General features: G+C 39.5%; 1 protein-coding gene across 4 annotated transcripts in view; it reads right to left on the bottom strand.

The window, feature by feature from the left end:
- GALNT11 (polypeptide N-acetylgalactosaminyltransferase 11) overlaps positions 1 to 22,584 on the bottom strand; it is a 97,450-nt gene that overhangs the window by 58,590 nt on the left and 16,276 nt on the right. For 2 of the 4 annotated variants that reach the window (XM_055115546.2, XM_034965299.2), the window contains exon 2: positions 5,608 to 5,770. The exons of the other annotated variants lie outside the window; for them this stretch is intronic. The gene's annotated coding sequence lies outside the window, so the exon portion shown is untranslated. The remainder of the gene's footprint in view (positions 1 to 5,607; positions 5,771 to 22,584) is intronic. 4 annotated transcript variants of the gene reach the window in all.

Raw genomic sequence — 22,584 nt, 5'->3', positions numbered from 1 at the left:
ACAACCGGTACCAGACACTGCAAAAACATGCCAAATTGTAAAGACCATCAATGCTAGGAAGAAACTGCATCAACAAACAAGCAAAATAACCAGCTAACATCATAATGACAGGATCAAATACACATAACAATATTAACCTTAAATGTAAATGGGCTAAATGCTCCAATTAAACAACACAGATTGGCAAACTGGATAAAGAGTCAAGACCCATCAGTGTGCTATATTCAGGAGACCCATCTCATGTGCAGAGACACACATAGGCTCAAAATAAAGGGATGGAGGAAGGTCTACCAAGCAAATGGAAAACAAAAAAAGGCAGGGGTTGCAATCCTAGTCTCTGATAAAACAGACTTTAAACCAATAAAGATCAAAAGAGACAAGGCCATTACATAATGGTAAAGGGATCAATTCAACAAGAAGAGCGAACTATCCTAAATATGCACCCAATACAGGAGCACCCAGATTCATAAAGCAAGTCCTTAGAGACCTACAAAGAGACTTCGACTCCCATGCAATAATAATGGCAGACTTTAACACCCCACTGTCAACATTAGACAGATCGATGAGACACAAAGTTCACAAGGATATCTAGGAATTGAACTCAGCTCTGCACTAAGCGGACTTAATAGACATCTACAGAACTCTCTACCCAAAATCAACAGAATATACATTCTTCTCAGCACCACATCGCACTTATTCCAAAATTGACCACATAGTTGGAAGTAAAGCACTCCTCAGCAAATGTAAAAGAACAGAAATTATAAGAAACTGTCTCTCAGACCACAGTGCAATCAAACTAGAACTCAGGATTAAGAAACTCACTCAAAACCGCTCAACTACATGGAAACTGAACAACCTGCTCCTGAATGACTACTGGGTACATAATGAAATGAAGGCAGAAATAAAGATGTTCTTTGAAACCAATGAGAACAAAGACACAACATACCAGAATCTCTGGGACACATTTAAAGCAGTGGGTAGAGGGAAATTTATAGCACTAAATGCCCACAAAAGAAAGCAGGAAAGATCTAAAATTGACACCCTAACATACAATTAAAAGAACTAGAGAAGCAAGAGCAAACACATTCAAAAGCTAGCAGAAGGCAAGAAATAACCAAGATCAGAGCAGAACTGAAGGAGATAGAGACACAAAAAACCCTTCAAAAAAATCAATGAATCCAGGAGCTGGTTTTTTGAAAAGATCAGCAAAATTGATAGACCGCTAGCAAGACTAATGAAGAAAAAAGAGAAGAATCAAATAGACGCAATAAAAAATGATAAAGGGGATATCACCACCAATCCCACAGAAATACAAACTACCATCAGAGAATACTATAAACACCTCTACACAAATAAACTGAAAATCTAGAAGAAATGGATAAATTCCTGGACACATACACCCTCCCAAGACTAAACCAGGAAGAAGTTGAATCCCTGAATAGAAAAATGACAGGCTCTGAAATTGAGGCAATACTTAATAGCCTACCAACAAAAAAAAGTCCAGGACCAGATGGATTCACAGTTGAATTCTACCAGAAGTACAAGGAGGAGCTGGTACCATTCCTTCTGAAACTATTCCTATCAATAGAAAAAGAGGGAATCCTCCCTAACTCATTTTATGAAGCCAGCATCATCCTGATACCAAAGCCTGGCAGAGACACAACAAAAAAAGAGAATTTTAGACCAATATCCCTGATGAACACCGATGCAAAAATCCTCAATAAAATACTGGCATACCAAATCCAGCAGCACATCAAAAAGCTTATCCACCATGATCAAGTGGGCTTCATCCCTGGGATGCAAGGCTGGTTCAACATATGAAAATCAACAAACGTAATCTACCATATAAACAGAACAAAGACAAAAACCACACGATTATCTCAATAGATGCAGAAAAGGCCTTTGACAAAATTCAACAGCCCTCCATGCTAAAAACTCTCAATAAATTAGGTATTGATGGGATGTATCTCAAAATAGTAAGAGCTATTTACGACAAACCCACAGCCAATATCATACTGAATGGGCAAAAACTGGAAGCATTCCCTTTGAAAACTGGCACAAGACAGGGATGCCCTCTCTCACCACTCCTATTCAACATACTGTTGGAAGTCCTCGCCAGGGCAATCAGGCAGGAGAAAGAAATAAAGGGTATTCAATTAGGAAAAGTGGAAGTCAAATTGTCCCTGTTTGCAGATGACATGATTGTATATTTAGAAAACCTCATCATCTCAGCCCAAAATCTCCTTAAGCTGATAAGCAACTTCAGCAAAGTCTCAGGATACAAAATCAATGTGCAAAAATCACAAGCATCCTTATACACCAGTAACAGCCAAATCATGCGTGAACTCCCATTCACAATTGCTTCAAAGAGAATAAATACCTAGGGATCCAACTTACAAGGGATGTGAAGGATCTCTTCAAGGAGAACTACAAACCACTGCTCAATGAAATAAAAGAGGACACAAACAAATGGAAGAACATTCCATGCTCATGGATAGGAAGAATCAATATCGTGAAAATGGCCATACTGCCCAAGATAATTATAGATTCAATGCCATCCCTATCAAGCTACCAATGACTTTCTTCACAGAATTGGAAAAAACTACTTTAAAGTTCATGTGGAACCAAAAAAGAGCCCACATTGCCAAGACAATCCTAAGCCAAAAGGAAAAAGCTGGAGGCATCATGCTATCTGACTTCAAACTATACTACAAGCCTACAGTAACCAAAACAGCATGGTACTGGTACCAAAACAGAGATATAGACCAATGGAACAGAACAAAGCCCTCAGAAATAATACCACACATCTATAACCATCTGATCTTTGACAAACCTGACAAAAACAATAAATGGGGAAAGGATTCCCTATTTAATAAATGGTGCTGGGAAAACTGGCTAGCCATAAGTAGAAAGCTGAAACTGGATCCCTTCCTTACACCTTATACAAAAATTAATTCAAGATGGATTGAAGACTTAAATGTTAGACCTAAAACCATAAAAACCCTAGAAGAAAACCTAGGCAATACCATTCAGGACATAGGCATGGCCAAGGACTTCATGTCTAAAACACCAAAAGCAATGGCAACAAAAGCCAAAATTGACAAATGGGATCTAATTAGACTAAAGAGCTTCTGCACAGCAAAAGAAACTACCATCAGAGTGAACAGGCAACCTACAGAATGGGAGAAAAATTTTACAATCTACTCATCTGACAAAGGGCTAATATCTAGAATCTACAAATAACTCAAACGAACTTACAAAAAAAAAACAAACAACCCCATCAAAAAGTGGGCGAAAGATATGAACAGACACTTCTCAAAAGAAGACATTTATGCAGACAATAGACACATGAAAAAATGCTCATCATCACTGGCCATCAGAGAAATGCAAATCAAAACCACAATGAGATACCATCTCACACCAGTTAGAATGGCGATCATTAAAAAGTCAGGAAACAACAGGTGCTGGAGAGGATGTGGAGAAATAGGAACACTTTTACACTGTTGGTGGGACTGTAAACTAGTTCAACCATTGTGGAAGACAGTGTAGCGATTCCTCAAGGATCTAGAACTAGAAATACCATTTGACCCAGCCATCCCATTACTGGGTATATACCCAAAGGATTATAAATCATGCTGCTATAAAGACACATGCACACGTATGTTTATTGTGTCACTATTCACAATAGCAAAGACTTGGAACCAACCCAAATGTCCATCAATGATAGACTGGATTAAGAAAATGTGGCACATATACACCATGGAATACTATACAGCCATAGAAAAGGGTGAGTTCATGTCCTTTGTAGGGACATGGATGAAGCTGGAAACCATCATTCTCAGCAAACTACTGCAAGGACAAAAAACCAAACACCGCATGTTCTCACTCATAGGTGGGAATTGAACAATGAGAACACTTGGAAACAGGAAGGGGAACATCACACACCGGGGTCTGTCGTGGGGTGGGAGGGGGGGAGGGATAGCATTAGGAGATATACCTAATGTAAATGACGAGTTAATGAGTGCAGCACACCAACATGGCACATGTATACATATGTAACAAACCTGCACGTTGTGCACATGTACCCTAGAAATTAAAGTATATATATATAAAAAAAAACTACCAGTGATTTAGCTTAGTGAGGAAGGCATGTGGAAAGCCAAGATGGGCTGAAAGCTAGGCCTCTTGCACCAAACAGCCAAGTTGTGAACGCAAAGGAAAATTCTTGAAGGGAATTAAAAATGCTATGCCAGTGAACACAGGAATAAGAAAGTGACACAGCATCAATGCGGATATGGAGAAAGCTTTAGTGCTCCAGAGAGAAGATCAAACCAGCCAAAACATTCCTTTAAACCAGTCTTAGGGCAAGTCCCTAATTCTCTTCAATTCTATGCAGACTGAGAAAAGTAAGGAAGCTGCAGAAGAAATGTTTGAAACTGGCAAAGAATTGCTCATGAGGTTTAAAAAGATATCATCTCCACAACATAAAAGTGTAAGGTGAGGCAGCAAGTGCTGATGGAGAAGCTGCAGCAAGTTATCCAAAAGATCTAGCTAAGATCACTGATGAGGATGGCTACACTAAACAATATATTTTCAATGTAGACCAAACAGCCGTCTATTGGAAGGAGATGCCATTTAGAACCTTTCATAGCTAGAGATATCAATGTCCGGCTTCCACATAGGGTGACTCTCTTGTTAGGGGCTGATGCAGCTGGTGACTTTAAGTTGAAGCCAATGCTCACTTACCATTCTGAAAATCTCAGGGCCTTTAAGAATTATGCAAAATCTACTCTTGCCTGTGCTCTAGAAATGGAACAACAAAGCCTGGATGACAGAACATCTGTTTTACAGCATGATTTACTAAATATATTAAGCCCACTGTTGAGACCTACTAATCAGAAAGATTGCTTTCAAAATATCACTGCTCACTGACAACATACCTAGTCACCCCAAAACTCTCATGGATATATACAAGGAGATAAATGTTGTTTTCATGCCTGCTAACACACTGTCCATTCTGCAGCCCATGGATCAAGGAGTAATTTCTACTTTCAAGTCTAATTATTTAAGAAATAAATTGCATAAGACTACAGCTGTCACAGACAGTGATTCCTTTGGTGGATCTGTGCAAAATAAATTGAAAACTTTCTGGAAAAGCTTTATCATTCTAGATGCCATTAAGAACATTTATAGCCAGGTATGGTGTCTCATGCCTGTAATCCCAACTCTTTTGGAGGTGGAGGTGGGAGGGTTACTTGAGGCCTAGAGTTCAAGACCAGCTTGGACAACAGAGTGAGACCCAATTGCTACAAAAAAAAAAAATACAAAAAAAAAGTTGGGCATGGTGGCACATGCCTGTAGTCCCAACAACTCGGGAGGCTGAGGTGGGAGGACTGCTTGAACCCAGAAGTTTGAAGCTGCAGTGAGCTATGACTGCAGCACTGCACTCCAGCCTGGGTGACAAAGCAAAACTGTATCTCACAAAACAACAACAACAAAAACCCATTCATTAGAGGAGGTCAAAATAGCATTTATTTTTTTATTCCACATTTGCCAGAACTACAAAATGTCAATATTAACGGGAATTTAGAAGAAGTTGGTTCCAACCTTCACAGATGACCGACAGGTTCAAGACTTCAGTGGAGTAAGTCACTGCAGATAGGGTGGAAATAGCAGGAGAACCAGAAATAGAAATAGAGACGGAAGATATGGATGTGCAAATAAATGGTTTCTTGAAATGGAATCGCTCCTGGTGATGATGCTGTGAACACTGTTGAAACGATAACAAAAAGCATATTACTAAATTTAGTTCATAAAGTAGCAGCAGCGTTTTAGAGGATTGACTCTAATTTTGAAAGAAGTTCTACTGTGGGTAAATTGCTATCAAACAGCTACAGAAAAATCTTTCATGAATGGAAAGTCAATCGATGAGTCAGACTTTACTTCTGTCTTATTTTAAGAACTTGGCCAGGCACAGTGGCTCACGCCTGTAATCCCAGCAGTTTGGGAGGCCGAGACAGGCCGATCATTTGAGGTCAGGAATTTGAGACCAGCCTGGCCAACATGGTGAAACCCCATCTCTACTAAAAATACAAAAAAATTAGCCGGGTATGGTGACGCATGCCTGTAGTCCCAGCTACTCGGGAGGCTGAGGCAGGAGTATCGCTTGAACCGGGAGGCAGAGGTTGCGGTGAGCCAAGATGGCACCAACCTGGGCAACAGAGCAAGACTCCATCTCAAAAAAACAAAACAAAACAAAACAAAAAGAACTTGCCACAGCCATCCTAACCTTCAGGAAGCATCAGCAGGCATCAATGTTAAGGCAAGACTCTCACCAGCAAAAACATTACCACTCACTGAAGGCTCAGATGATCATTAGCATTTTTGAACAATAAAGCATTTTTAAAATTAAGGCATGCACATTGGGCTTTTTTTTTAAGCTATAATACTATTGCACACTTAAAAGACTACGGTATAGTGTAAACATAACTTTTATATGCACCCCCCGCCAAAAAATGTGTGTGATTCACTTTGTGATAGTCCCTTTATTGCAGTGGCTCAGAACCGAACCCACAGTATCACCAGCATATGCCTGTATTTCTCAAAACTGTCAGGGTCATCAAAAACGAGGAAAGTGTGAGAAACTGTCACAGCCAAGAAGAGCCTAAGGAGACATAATGACCAAATACAGTGTGGTATCCTGCATGAGAGCCTTAGCTTTTACCTACTGTCCTTAGAACAGCAAAAGCACATTAGGTAAAAACTAAGAAAATCTGAATACAGTATGGACATTAGCATTAACTGAAATAAACGTACCATATTAATGTAAGATGTTAATAACAGGGGAGATTGGATATGGGATATGTGGGAATTCTCTACTATCTTCACAATATTCTGTAAATCTAAGGCTACGCTAAAACTAAAAGTTTATTTTAAAAAGAACGGGGGTCAGGACATAGATTATTTTGCATCACCAAAATCATCTAATTCTGGCCGGGCACGGTGGTTCACACCTACAATCCCAGCACTTTGGGAGGCTGAGGCCGGTGGGTCATTTGAGGTCAGGAATTTGAGACCAGCCTGGCCAACATGGTGAAACCCTATCTCTACTAAAAATACAAAATTTAGCCGGGCATGGTAGCAGGCGCCTGTAATCCCAGCTACTTAGGAGGCTGAGACAAGAGAATAGCTCAAACCTGGGAGGCGGAGGTTGCAGTGAACCAAGGTGGCACCACTGCACTCCAACCTGGGCAACAGAGTGAAACTCCATCTCAAAAAAAAAAAAAAAGGAAAAACCATCTAATATCTGAGATTTGCTTCAATTAACCAAGAAGGGCAGGGCTATAGTTTTAAAAAAAAATTACTAATAGATTTTTAAAAATCTATTACTTTTTTCATGTCTGAAAATTTCCATGATATGCTTTTTAAAAAAAGAAAGTATCTGGGCTAGGTGCAGTGGCTCATGCCTATAATCCCAGTACTTTGAGAGGCCCAGCAGGCACACAGCTTGAGCCCAGGAATTCAAGACTGGCCTGGGCAACATCGCAAAACCCTGTCGCTACAAAGAACACCAAAAAAAAAAAAAAATTAGCTGGGCATGCTGGCACACACCTGTGGTCCCAGCTACTTGGGAGGCTGAGGTGGAAGGATCACTTGAGCCTGGGGAGGTCAAGGCTGCAGTGAGCCAAGTGATCATGCACTGCACTCCAGCCTGAGTAGATGAAGCAAGAATCTGTCTCAAAAAAAAAAAAGTATCTGACCCAACAAACTACCGTTCCTTTAACGCTGACACCTGACACCCAGGTGCAGGGTTCTGTATGCATATTGGTTTCTAGAGGTTATAATGTGTCCACATGATTTAGTTGAGTCTTGTCCATGGAGTCAAAGGACACAGCCTCCAGAGTCCATTCTCATGGGTTTGGTGTGTGTCTCTGTATATGTTAACTATTTTCTTTTTACTTCTGCTTCTTCATTATTTAATACAAATTTCACTGTAATGTTACAATGTAGTCTCTAGGTAAGGGAATGCTCCCATGGACATGTGTGTAGCAGGGTGTGTAGACATGCAGAGTAGTCTGAGGATGGATTTTGCCAGTGGTTAAGTTGTAGTCTCTTCACTCCAAGTCCACTTTCTATACTCTACTCCAGTGGTTCTCACCCAAGGGATAGGATACTTGGTAGTTTCTGGGAAAACGTGGCAACTCGCGGGAACTTTAGGCAATGTCTGAAGACATTTTTGGTTGCCATACCTGGCGAGATCCTATTAACATCCATTGGGTAAATGCCCCGGATGCTGCACATCCTAAAATGCACAGAACAGTCCTCAAAAACAAAGAATTATCTGGTCCAAATGTCCATAGTGCCAAGTCTCAGAAACCCTGTTCTGTGATGCTGGGGCTGGGACTCTAAACGGCATTTTCCAAACTACCGATAAATGTGACAACTTGGATGAATCAAGGGAATTATGCTGACTGAAAAAATCTAATCCTAAAAGCTTACTTACTGTATGATTCCATTTATATAACATCCTTCACATGACAAAATTATAGAAACAGAGAACAAATTAGTGATTTCCATGAACTGAGGACAACAGGGATTTGGGGGGTTGTGGAAGGGGGAAGATGGGTGTAGGACGTCAATATTCTGGTTTTAATATTACAGTATACTTTTGCAAGATATTACCATTGGGGGAAATTAGGTAAAGGGTACACAAGATCTCTTGATATTATTTCTTATAATTACATGTGAATCTACAATTACCACAAAACAAAATGTTTTATTTTAAAAAGAGGAATTTTTAGTTCCCATGATGCAAAATTTTAGAAGTCCAATCTTGTCGGTAAGGAAATGCTAATGACTTTAATATTTTTGTAAGATTCAATATTGAGTTTATATACTTTATAGAATAAGATAGTAATAAGCACCAATTCTAGTTTTTGAGAAATATTTAATTTAAAAAGTATCCTCTTAACAAAAAGTACCAAATACCTGGTACTTTGTGTGTATATATATATGTATACACACACGCTTTATATATACCAAATACCTCGTAACTTATTATGAAATGAGAAGTCAGAATTTTCTGGAAACACTTTGGAGACAGAATAGATTACCTAGCAATTTATAAATATAACATCAGATAATAAAAGTGAATTGCTAGCCATTTATAAAATGCATTTCATACAAAATTATGAATTCCATAAATGAGTTTAAGAAAATATCTGCTGGTTTGCTTCCTCCCACTCCATCCCACAGGAGATTATTTGGCATCTTTTATGGGATGAATTGTGTTTTCCTAAAAATTCATGTTGAAGTCCTAACCCCCAGTACCTCAGAGTGTAACTGTATTTACGGATAGAGTCTTTAAAGAATAGTTAAATTAAAATGAAGCCATTAGGCTGAGCCCTAGTCAAATAGGACTGGTGTCTTTATAAGAGGAGGAAATCTGAACACATACCAATGGAATTCTGCCCCCGCGCTGCCTTTGGACTCAAATTGCAACAGCAACTCCTCCCGGTGTCTCTGGCCTGCTCCACAGATTTCAGATTTGCTAGTCTCCACACACTCCTAACAATTGTTTAAGTCAGTTCCTTAAAATAAATCTGTGCGTGTGCATTTGTGTGTGTGTATACACACATCCTATGGGTTCTGTTTCTCTGGAGAACCCTAACAAACACAGCAACCTTTCCAATAGCATGAATAGGCTCAGGGATTGAGTAACATGAACATGCCAAGCTCAGTGGCTCACGCCTGTAGTTCTAGCACTTTGGGAGGCTGAGGTGGGCGGATCGCTTGAGCCCAGGAGTTCAAGACCAGCCTGGGCAACATGGTGAAACCCTGTCTCTACAAAAGTACAAAAAAAAAAAAAAAAATTAGCCAGACATGGTGGTGTGCACCTGTGTTCCCAGCTACTCAGGGGACTGCAGCAGAAGGATCACTTGAGCCCACTAAATCAAGGCTGCAGTAAGCCATGACCATAGCCACTGCACCACTTCTGCCAGGGAAACAGCATGAGACCCTGCCTCAAAAAAAAAAAAAAGAAAAGAAAAAAATTCATTAAAACTATAAACTTCATGTTATCTACATTTTACCACAATCAAAAAAACCGGAAAGATCACTGTGCAGGAAGGTGTACAGGAAGGAGCAAAAAAAAAAAAAAAAAAAAAAAAAGTGAGGTAGACCTTTTTACTATCCTGAAGATTTTTAAGTTAACTGATCAATAGATTGTAAGGATAATATATGCTTTCTCTTTTAAAATACAATTTATAATGAAGTTCCCTTGTCTTTTTACCAACTCTTTCCAAGTTTCTAAAAATATATTGAAAACTAAAGAAAACATTTACAAATATTAATCTTAAAAATCAATTAAAGCTATTACTATAAGTCAAAAGGTGATGGCCAAAATTAAAAAGCAAAAGGACAAAAATAGAAAAAATATCTATAGCAAATGAGTCATGGGATTAGATAAATGAATAAAGTATTAGATTAATGGAACAAGTATATAAAAAAGACTATTCACTGGAGAAACATACAAGGAAATACATTGGAAAAGTCTTCAGTCTCAATAATTAGCAAAAACAAGCAAATAAAAATAAGATATTATTTTCTAACAAAAACTAGGAAAGTTTTTCTAAATACTTACATTCAAAGTATAGTAGTTAAATGATACACTTATCAATGATGAAATTATAAATTGCAAGGTTTATTTATTTATTTTTGTGCAGACAAAAGGTTTATTTATTTATTTTATGTTGCTCAGGCTGGTCTCAAACTCCTGGCCTCAAGTGATCCTCCCACCTTGGCCTCCCAAAGTGCTGGGATTATAGGCTTGAGCCACCCAGCCAAAGTGCAGACAGCTTTTTAAAAGCAGTCTGACAACATCATGAGGGCCTCGGAAATCGTTACACATTTTGATCGGTAATCTTTTTCTCTAAGGAAAAAAATCATAAAGAAATAATAAATCAGGTGGAAAACTTTAGCATATCCTGAAGCAAACTTCAAAGTGTGCTACAATAAAGATATAAGCAAACTATATGGAATGAGGATGCAGACATTAATTTTGTCTGAAACACTTGAAGATGATTTCTTAGATAAGTTGAGATTTAAGTGTTGGCTTTAAGGATTAAAATTCCAGTGGCCAAATACTGAAATATTTCAAGGAGAAAGTTCAAGTCTTGGGAAACTGCAACCTGTACATTTTCAGTTTTCCAAAGAGAAAAGCAAGTAGAATGATTGGCTGTAGTAATGAATACAGATGAATCACAGAGCAGGATAAGGTTACTGGAAGGTAATTAATTATATGAAGACAGGAAGGGGATCTAATTCTGAGGATGAGAAGAATTAACTTGTTCTGCATGCAAAAGGGGTATTGTCTTTAAGCAAATATATCTTAGGGAGAAAATTCTAGCAGCTGTGTGGAAAATGATTTGGAACAGAGGGGAAAAAAATCTAGAACCAAGAAATATAGTTAGAAAAATTCAAGAAAGACGCTCTCATAGCATGATTTAGAACTGTGAAAGTGAGTGCAAAGGAGGACCAGCAGGAGAACTGCCCGCACTCGTCAACTTTACAGGGCATGGGTCCCCAAGGGACAAAGGGATAATAAAATCAATATACAGCTTTCAAGCCTTAGTGACAGGGACCACGGAGAGAATGGGCTTGAGAGGATTAACAGAAGATGAATGTTGTTTTAGACATGTCACATTTGAGAGAACACTGATATGGAAATGCCTATGAGATTCAAGTTCAAATGTAGGCCTGAGAGAGGTGTTTAAAATCAAAAGGATAGTTTAAGTTACATGAAAATAATAGCAAAGGAGAGTTTAAGTAACTGAACCTCTGGGAACATGTACATTTAAGGACTGTGTGGAGGAGGAAGAACCCAGGAAGGGCCTGAGAAGGATCACAAAGCAGAAAAATAAGAGGGTCTATCGACAGCAATGTGAGGTGCCACAAAGATTTATAGAGAAGCTAAGACAGGTGAGAAGAGAGGTACAGCCATCAGATTTAGCAACTAGTAAGGTACGAAGATCTTTAAGAAAGCAGTTTTTAAAATGTGAAGAAGAGTTTGTCAGTTCCTCAATATGTTAAACATGGAACTGCCATATAACCCAGCAGTGCCACTCCACTATATATAGGTATACTGTATAAATATATACAAATATATAGTGTATACATATACAATATACTTTTGAGTATATAGTATACTCAAAAGAATTGAAAACGGGTCAGATACCTGTGAACACATGTTCACAGCAACAGTATTCCCAATAGCCAAAAGGTGGAAACAATCCAATATCCTAGGGGATGAATGGATAAGCAAACTGTGATATATACACACAATGGAATATTATTCAGCCATAAAAAAGAATGAAGTATAATGCATGTTACAGCATGGATGAATCTTGAAAACATTATGTGAAATAAATCAGACACAACAGGATAAATACCGTACAATTCTGCTTATATGAGGTATCTAGAATACGCATATTCACACAAACAGAAAGGGGCTGGGAAAATGGGGAATTATTGCTTAATGGTTACAGATTTCTGTTTGGGGTAATGAAAACGTTTTGGTGATAGTGACAAAATACTGTGAATGGACTTAATGCCACTCAATTATACAGTTAAAAATAGTTAAAATGATAAATTTTACATTATGTATATTTTACCACAACAAAAAGCGCAGTAGAACTTTTTACAAGGAACAGCAAAGAAATTGTCAGAGTGAAGAACAGACACTTACTGCTTGATAACATTTAACTTGAAAAGTTCGAGTGATACACACTGAGGATAAAGAGAGGTTTTTCTATTTCCTATTTTTGCTTAGGCAGAGTAGATCTCAAAATATACTATTTCTGGGGAAAAGGAAAACATGATTTTTTAAAATTCTGAAGAGTCTACCCTACATCTGTGATTTGGGGGAGGAGAGTAATACCAGAATATTTTGGTGAGTGCAGAGTAGTATGAAAAGCATATTCCAAATTACAATACCATTTTATGTTTGGAAAACCAACCAACCAACTGTTCTCATAATGTGAAGTAGAAAGAAATGCCAGACCAAATCTTCCTTGATGCTAAAAATAAGCAAAACTAGTCCATCACGAGCATACTAATATCCCTCAAGAGGTAAAGTCTACCAGAATTGGAGGGTGGGGGCCTTGATATTTTTCTATTTATCCCAACAGCATTCATTTTAAAAATATATGAAGTTGTACAAGACAAATAACCCAATTTCTTTAACAAACATATTGCAAAGAAAAAAAAAGAAGCTTAAGAGGCATATCAACCAAATAAATGTGGATCTGGTCAAAATCCCAGCTGCCACAAACTACTGAAAAAAAAACAAAAAACAAAAAACAAAAAAACCAGATATAATTCTAGGAGGAAAGGCAGAGCCAGATGGCCAAATGGAAGCCTCCACCAATCATCTTCCCAAATTAAACAACAATCCACACAACAAAGCACCTTCATAAGAACTAAAAATCAGGTGAGCAATCACATGGTTTTAACATAATATCACTGCAAGAGGCACTGAAGAGGATAAAGTCGTGAATTGCTGACACCACCCCTCTCCATTCCTGTGGCACAGAAAGAGAATCTCTGTGTTTGGGGGAGGGAGAGGGCAGGGATTGTAGGACTTTCACATCGGAACTCAGTGCTGCCCTGTCACAGTGGAAAGCAACAGGGGGCAGAATTCAGCTGGCGCCCACAGAGGAAGCATTTAGAGCTCTAGCCAGAGGGGAATTGCCCATCCTGGTGGTGGAAACTCAAGTTCCAGCAAGACTTACCACCATGGGCTAAACTGCTCTGGGATTCAAAATAAACTTGAATAGCAGTCCAGACCACAAAGACTGCAATTCCTGGGCAAGTCTTGGTGCTGGGCTGGGCTTGGAGCCAATGGACTTGGAGGGCACACAGCCCAGTAAGACACCAACAGGACCACCAAGGGAGTGCTTGCACCACCCCTCCCTCAACCCCAGGCAGTGCAGCTCGCAGCTCCAGGGGAGACTCTTTCCTTCCACTTGAGGAAAGGAGACGGAAGAGTAAACAGGATTTTCTCTTACAACTTGGACACTAGCTCTGCCACAACAGAATAGGGCACCAGGCAAAGTCCTGAAGCTCCCATTCCAGACCCTGGACACCAAATGTCCCAGATAACATTTCTAGACACAGCCTGGGCTACAAGGGAACCTGCTACCTTGAACAGAAGGACCTAGTTCTGGCAGGATTTATCACCTGCTGAATAAAGAGCGCTTGGGCCCCAAATCATCAGCAGTGGTAACCAGGCCATACTCATCATGGACCTTTGGGTGAGACTCAGAGACGTGCTGGCTTCAGGTGTGACCCAGCACACTCCCAGATGTGGTGGCTACAGAAAGGGACTTCTGCTTGAGAAAAGGAGAGAGAAGAGCAAAGGGGACTTTGCCTTGCAGCCTAGGTATCAGTGTGGCCACAGTGGGGTAGAGCACCAAGCGGGCCCTTGGGGTCCTTGATTTCAGGCCTTGGCTCTTGGATGGTATTTCTGGACTTGTCCTGGGCCAGAGGGGAGCCTGCTGCCCCGAAGGGAGAGTCTCAGGCCTGGCAGCATTCACTACAAGCTGACTGAAGAGCCCTTGGGCCTTGAATGAACACTGGCAGTAGCCAGGCAGTACTTACCATGAACCTAGGGCAGTGGCAGCTAAGGGGGAGACTCCTCTGCTCACGAAAAAGGGAGGGAGGACTGGGAAGGCTTGGGTGCCAGCTCAGCCGCAGTAGAATAGAGCACCAGGTAGATTCCTAAGGTTTCCAACTCCAGGACCTGGCTCCAGGATGGCACCACTGGACCTAAGACTGAGGGGAGCTTGCCATCCTGAAGGAAAGGACATAAGCCTGGCTGGTTTTACTACCTGCTGATTATAGAGCCTTAGGGCCTTAAGCAAATATAGGCAGTAGCCACAGTGGTTACCAAGGGCCTTGGTTGAGACCTGGTGTTGTGCTGGCTTCAGGTCTGCCCCAGTGTAATCTCAGTGGTGGTCACAGCAGTGCTTGTTTCACCACTCCCCCAGCTCCAGGAAGCTCAGCAGAGACTCCATTTGTTTAGGAGAGAGTAAGGAAAGACAAAAAGCATCTCTACCTGGTAATCCAGAGAAATCTTCTAGATCTTATCTAAGACCATCAAGGCAGTGCCTCTATAAGTCTAAAAGAGCCACTGTGTTACTGGGCTTGGGGTGTCATCTAATGCAGATATGGCAACAATGACGAAAAATTTACATCACAACATCCAAGTTCCTTTGAATATATGGAAAGTCTTTCCAGGAAGGATGGGTACAAACAAGTCCAGACTGTGAAGACTACGATAAATACCTAACTCTTCAATGCCCAGGAACCAACAAACATCCTCAAGCATCAAGATGATTCCGGAAAACATGACCTCACCAAATGAACTAAATAAGGCATCAGCAACCAATCTTGGAGAGCTAGATATGTAACCTTTCAAAAAAATAATTCAAGATAGCTGTTTTGAGGAAACTCAACAAAACTAAAGATAACACAGAGAAGGAATTCAGAATTCTATCCGATAAATTTAACAAGAGATTGAAATAATTAAGAATCAAGCAGAAATTCTGGAGCTATAAAATGCAACTAACATACTGAAGAATACATCAGTCTCTTAACAGCTGAACAGATCAAGCAGAAGAAGGAATTAGTGAACTTGAAGACAGGCCATTTGAACATACAGAGTCAGAAGAGACAAAAGAAAAAAACAAGAATGAAGCACACCTACAAGATCTAGAAAACAGCCTCAAAAAGGCAAACTTAAAAGTTGTTGCCCCTTCCTGGCTAACACAGTGAAACCCCGTCTCTACTAAAAATACAAAAAAATTAGCCAGGCGTGGTGGTGGGTGCCTGTAGTCCCAGCTACTCTGGAGGCTGAGGCAGGACAATGGCATGAACCTGGGAGGTGGAGCTTGCAGTGAGTTGAGATCGCACCACTGCACTCCAGCCTGGGTGACAAAATGAGACTCCATCTCAAAAAAAAAAAGAAAAAGAAAAAGAAAAGTTGTTGCCCTTAAAGAGGACGTAGACAGACAGTGGGGGTAGAAAATTAATTCCAAGAGACAATAACAAAGAACATCCCAAACCTAGAGGAAGATATCAATATTTAAGTATGAGAACATCAAGCAGATTTAACCCAAATAAGACTGCTTCAATGTATTTAACAATCAAACTCCCAAAGGTCAAACATAAAGAAAAAATCCTAAAAGCAGCAACAAAAAAGAAACAAATAACATATAATGGAGCTCCAATATGTCTGGCAGCAGATTTCTCAGTGGTAGCCTTAAAGGCCAGGAGAGTGGCCTATTTAAAGTGCCGAAGGAAAAAACTTTTATCTTAGAATACTATATCCAGCAAAAATATTCTTCAAATATGAAGGAGAAATAAAGGTCTTCCAGAGAAACAAAAGCTGAGGGATTTCATCAACACTAGACCTATCTTAAAAGAAATGCCAAAGAGAGTTCTTAAATCTGAAAGAAAAGGACATTAATGCACAATAAGAAAGTGTCTGAAGGTACAAAACTCAGTGGTAATAGCAAGTACACAGAAAAACACAGCATATTAGAATACCGTCATTGTGGTGTGTGAGCCATACATGTCTTGAGTAGAAAGACTAAAAGATGAACTGATCAAAAATAATTACTACAACAAGTTTTCAGGTCATAGACAATACAATAAGATATAAATAGAAACAACAAAAAGTTTAAAAGCAGGGAATGGAGTTAAAATGCAGATGTTGTTAAAATGTAATGAAGGTAAAATATATTTATTTACTTATTTATATATAGAGTATACATACTTGTGTGTGCGTGCACACACACACACACACACACACACACGGTGTCACTGTTGCCCAGGCTAGAGTGCAGTGGTGCAATCACAGCTCACTGCAGCCTCAACCTCCTGGGCTCAAGCAATCCTCATACCTCAGCCTCCCAAGTAGCTGGGACTATAGGTGTGCACTAACATGCCTGGTTAATTTTTGTATTTTTTTGTAGAGATGGGGTTTCACCGTGTTGCCCAAGCTGTTTTGTTTTTGTTTGTTTGTTTGTTTGTTTGTTTTGAGATGGAGTCTCCCTCTTGTCGCCCAGGCTGGAGTGCAATGGTGTGATTTTGGCTCACTACAACCTCCGCTTCCCAGGTTCAAGTGATTCTCCTGCCTCAGTCTCCCAAGTACCTGGGATTACAGGCACCACACCCAGCTAATTTTTGTATTTTTAGTAGAGATAGGGTTTCACCATGTTAGCCAGGCTGGTCTTGAACTCCTGACCTCAAATGATCCCCCAGCCTTGGCCTCCCAAAGTGCTGGGATTACAGGTGTGAACCACCGTGCCCAGCCCCTAGGCTGGTCTTGAACTTCTGAGTTCAAGCAATCCACCCACCTCAGCCTCCCAAAGTGCTGGGATTACAAACATGAGCCACTGTACCTGGCCAACATGTAGTTTTTATTAGTTTTCTTTTTGCTTGCCTCTTTGTTTAGACAATCAGTGTTAAGTTGCCATTGGTTTAAAATTGTTATAAGATACTATTTTCAAGCCTTGTGGTAACCTCAAATCTAAAAACATATGATAGATACACAAAAAATAAAATGCAAGAAATTAAAACATACCACCAGAGAAAATCACCTTCACTAAAAGGAAGACAGGAAGGAAGGTTAAGAAAGAAGCAGACCACAAAACAACCAGAAAACAAATAATAAAAAGGCAGCAGTAGGACCTTACTTATCAGTAATAACATTGAATGTAAATGGACTAACTCCCCAATCAAAAGACACAGAGTGGCTGAATGGATAAAAAAGCAGACCCAACAACCTGTTGCCTACAAGAAACATACTTAACCTATAAAGACACACAGACTGAAAACAAAAGAATGAAAAAAGATATTCCATGCAAATGGAAACCAAAAAAGAGCAGGAGTAGCTATATTTATATCAAACAAAATGGATCTCAAGAAAAAACTATAAAGAGACAAGGTCATTATATAATGATAAAGAACTCAGTTCAGCAAGAGACTATAACAACTGTGAATATATATGCACCCAATACTAGAGCACCCAGATACATAAAGCAAATATTATTAGAGCTAAAGAGAGAGATAGATCCCAATACAATAACTGAAGACTCCCAGTGCTTCATTTTCAGCATTGGACAGATCATCCAGACAAAAAATCAACAAAGATATATCAGACTTAATCTGTACTACTGACCAAATGGACCTAATAAATACTTACAGGGCATTTCATTCAATGGCTGCAGAATATGCATTCTTCTCCTCAACACATAGATCATCCTCAAGGATAGACCATATATTAGGTCTATCCTTGAGGTCTAAAAGCAAGTTTTTAAAAATTCAAACAAACTGAAATTATGTCAAGTATCTTCTCTGACCACAACAGAATAAAACTAGAATCAATTACAAGAAGAATTTGGGAAAGTATACAAACACATGTAAATTAAACAATATGCACCTGAATGACCAGTGGGTCAATAAAGACATTAAGAAGGAAATTTTAAGATTTCTTTAAACAAATGATAATGGAAACAACATACCAAAACCTATGGGATATAGTGAAAGCAAAACTAAGAGGAAAGTTTATAGCAATAAGCACCTACATCAAAAAAGCAGAAAAACTCCAAATAAACCACCTAATTATGCATCTTAAAGATGCAGAAAAAGCCAGAAGAAAAGCAAGAGGAAACCAACCCAAAATTAGAAGAAAAGCAATAAAAAAGATCACAGCAGAAATAAAAGAAATTAAGATGAAGAAAACAATACAAAAGATCAACAAAACAAAAAGTTCATTTTTTGAAAAGATAAATACAATTGACAAACCACTAGCCAGACTATGAAAAAAAAGAGAAGCCCCAAATCAATAAAATCAGAGCTGAAAAAGGAGACATTACAATCAATATCACAGAAACTCAAAAGATCATGAGAGGCTACTATGAGCAACTATATGCCAATAAATTGGAAAACCTAGAGAAAATGGAAAAATTCCTAGATACATATAACCTGCCAAGACTGAACTATTAAGAAATCCAAAACTTGAACAGACCAATAGCAAGTAACAAGATCAAAGCTGTAATAAAAAGTCTCCCAGCAAGGAAAACCCCAGGACCTAATGGCTTCAATGCTGAATTTTATCAAACTTTTAAAGAACTAATACCAATCCTACCGAAACTATTCCAGAAAAACAAAGGAGGAAGGAATACTTTCAAACTCATTCTGCGAGGCCAATATTACCCTGATACCAAAACCAGACAAAGACACATCAAAAAAATAAAACTACAGGCCAGTATCCCTGATGAACACTGATAAAAAAAAATCCTCAACAAAATACTAGCAAACTGAATTCAATGACACATTAAAAAGATCATTCATCATGACTAAGTGGGATTTATCCCAGGGATGCAAGGATGGTTCAACATACACAAATCAATCAATATGATACATCAAATCAACAGAATGAAGGATAAAAACCATTTGATCATTTCAATTGATGCTGAAAAAGAATTTGGTAAAATTAAACATCCTTTCATGATAAAAACCTCAAAAAACTGGGTATAGAAGGAACATACCTCAATAGAATAAAAGCCATATACAATAAACCCACAGTTAGTATCATACTGAATTGGGGAAGACTGAAAGTTTTTCTTCTAAGATCTAGAATGCAAGGATGCCCACTTTCATCACTGTCATTCACCACAGTACTAGAAGTCCTAGCTAGAGCAATCAGACAAGAGAATAAAATAAAGGGCATCCAAATTAGAAAGGAAGAAGTCAAAGTACCCTTGTTTGCAGATGATATGATCTTATATTTGGAGAAATCTAAAGATTCCACCAAAAAACTATTGGAACTGATAAATTCAGTAAAGTTGCAGGATATAAAATCAATATACAAATATCAGAGCATTTCGCTAGGCCAACAGCAAACGATCTGAAAAACGAAATCAAGAAAGTAATCCCATTTACAATAGCCACAAATAAAATTAAATACTAGGAATTAACCAAGTGAACTGTTCGGAACAGGCCCCCAAATCTGGTCATAAACAAAATCTCTGCAGCACTGTGACATGCTCATGATGGCCTTGATGCAATGCTGGAAGGCTGTCGGTTTACCAGAATGAGGGCAAGGAACACCTGGCCCACCCAGGGTGGAAAACCCCTTAAGGTGTTCTTAAACCACAAACAATAGCATGAGCGAGCTGTGCCTTAAGGACAAGTTCATGCTGCAGGTAACCAGCCAGAGCCCATCCTTTTATTTCGGCCCATCCCTTTATTTCCCATAAGGAATACTTATAGTAAATCTTATGACTGGCTTGCTGTCAATAAATAATGTGGGTAAATCTCTGTTCATGGCTCTCAGCTCTGAAGGCTGTGAGACCCCTGATTTCCCATTCCACACTCTATATTTCTGTGTGTGTGTCTTTAATTCGTCTAGCGCCACTGGGTTAGGGTCTCCACGACCAAGCTGGTCTCAGCAAGTAATGCCCATACGTGGGGCTCGAACCCAGGTCAAAGGGTCACCAGAGCAACAGTTGGAGAATGTGGAACTAAGCTGGAGGACACCCAAGTACTCTTAAGCAGTCCCTGTGGTAAGAAGGGGAGCTTGGAAGCATCAGGGTAACAATGGGACAAGTGTGGGCTCTGGTTCATTCCACCTTGGAACCTTTTCACACTGATGAGGAGGAAGGAGAGTATAATGAAGTAACAGAGCAGGTTTGTTTGCCAGCTAAAGGTAAAGCGGCAATGGAGGAAGAGGTTCATCCCTACCCTTCTGTACCCCTTCATTATTTTGAAGAAAAAGAGTAGCCTGACCCTCCAGATCTTTCTTTTCCAGATGACACTGGGCAAAAAGTAGTTGCCCCACTGACTGTTCAAGCTGCGCCTCAAGCAACTGCTCTCAGTTCTATTCAGGCAGGAATTCAGCAAGCTAGATGAGAGGGTGATTTAGAGGCTTGGCAGTTCCCTGTTAGAATATACCCCCCAGATAAACAGGGAAATATTATAGCTACATTTGAGCCTTTTCCTTTTAAATTGGGGAAACGCCATGAGGGGCCAGTTCCTGGCCCCATTTCAAACCAGGGCATTTCTGGCTCAGGCCATTCCCTCACCCCTGTACAATGTCTGTCCCCCACCACAGCCGGTAGTGCTGCAGTAGATTTATGCTGCACAAAAGCTGTGAGCCTTCTGCCTGGGGAATCCCCGCAAAAGGTCCCAACAGGAGCCTGTGGACCCTTGCCAGCAGGGATGATAAGCTTACTTCTAGGCAGGTCTAGTTTAAATATAAAAGCGGTACAAGTACAAACAGGAGTCACTGATTCTGATTACAATGGGGGAAATTCAAATTGTTACATCTACTTCTGTTCCCTGGAAAGCAAAGCCAGGAGACCATATAGCACAGCTCCTAATTGTGCCGTATGTGGAAATGGGGAAAAGTGAAATTAAATGAACAGGAGGATTTGGAAGCACAAATAAACAAGGCAAAGCGGCTTATTAGGTGAATCAAATTACTGATAAATATCCTACCTGTGAAATAACTATTCAGGGAAAGAAATTTAAAGGTTTGGTGGATACAGGAGTGGACATTTCAATCCTTTCTCTACAGCACTGGCCGTCTGCGTGGCCAATTCCACCCGCTCAATTTAACATAGTTGGAGTGGTAAAGCCCCTAAAGTATATCAAAGTAGTTATATTTTGCATTGTGAAGGGCCCGATGGACAACCTGGGACTATTCAACCAATTATAACTTCTGTACCTATAAATTTATGGGGAAGAGATTTATTACAACAATGGGGAGCACAAGTTCTAATTCCAGAACAATTATATAGTCCTCAAAGTCAACATATGATGCATGAAATGGGGTATGTCCCTGACATGGGAACAGGAAAAAATTTGCAAGGTTTGAAGGAACCGCTTCAAGTGGAAAGACAAAGTTCCTGCCAAGGTTTAGGATATCATTTTTGATGGCGGCCATTGTTAAGTCTCTAGAACCTATACCTTTAAAATGGTTAACAGATAAGCCAATTTGGACAGAACAATGGCCGCTGAGTAAAGAGAAACTGGAGGCTTTAGAAGACTTAATTACTCAACAATTTAAAAAGGGACACATAGCTCCAACATTTTCCCCTTGGAATTCTCCAGTTTTCATAATTAAGAAAAAATCAGGTAAACGGAAAATGTTAACTGACTTAAGAGCCATTAATTCAGTTATACAACCTATGGGGACATTACAGCCAGGATTGCCTTCTCCTGCTATGATTCCAAAAAATTGGCCTTTAATAGTCATAGATTTAAAATACTGTTTCTTTACTATCCCCTTAGCTGAGCAGGACTGTGAATGGTTTGCATTTACAATTCTTGCAGTAAACAACCTGCAGCTTAAGCCTGCTAAACGTTTTCACTGGAAAGTGTTGCCACAAGGTATGTTAAACAAACAATTTGCCAGATATATGTAGGGCAAGCAATTGAACCTACTCATAAAAAATTTTCAGTGTTACATTATCCATTATATGCATGATATACTTTGTGCTGCCTCCACTCAAG

The sequence above is a fragment of the Pan paniscus genome, chromosome 6 (genome assembly GCF_029289425.2).
Source record: "Pan paniscus chromosome 6, NHGRI_mPanPan1-v2.0_pri, whole genome shotgun sequence".
NCBI classification, from domain to species: domain Eukaryota; kingdom Metazoa; phylum Chordata; class Mammalia; order Primates; family Hominidae; genus Pan; species Pan paniscus.
Note: the sequence above shows the minus strand (reverse complement) of the source record. Positions and strands in the feature narration are given on the sequence as shown.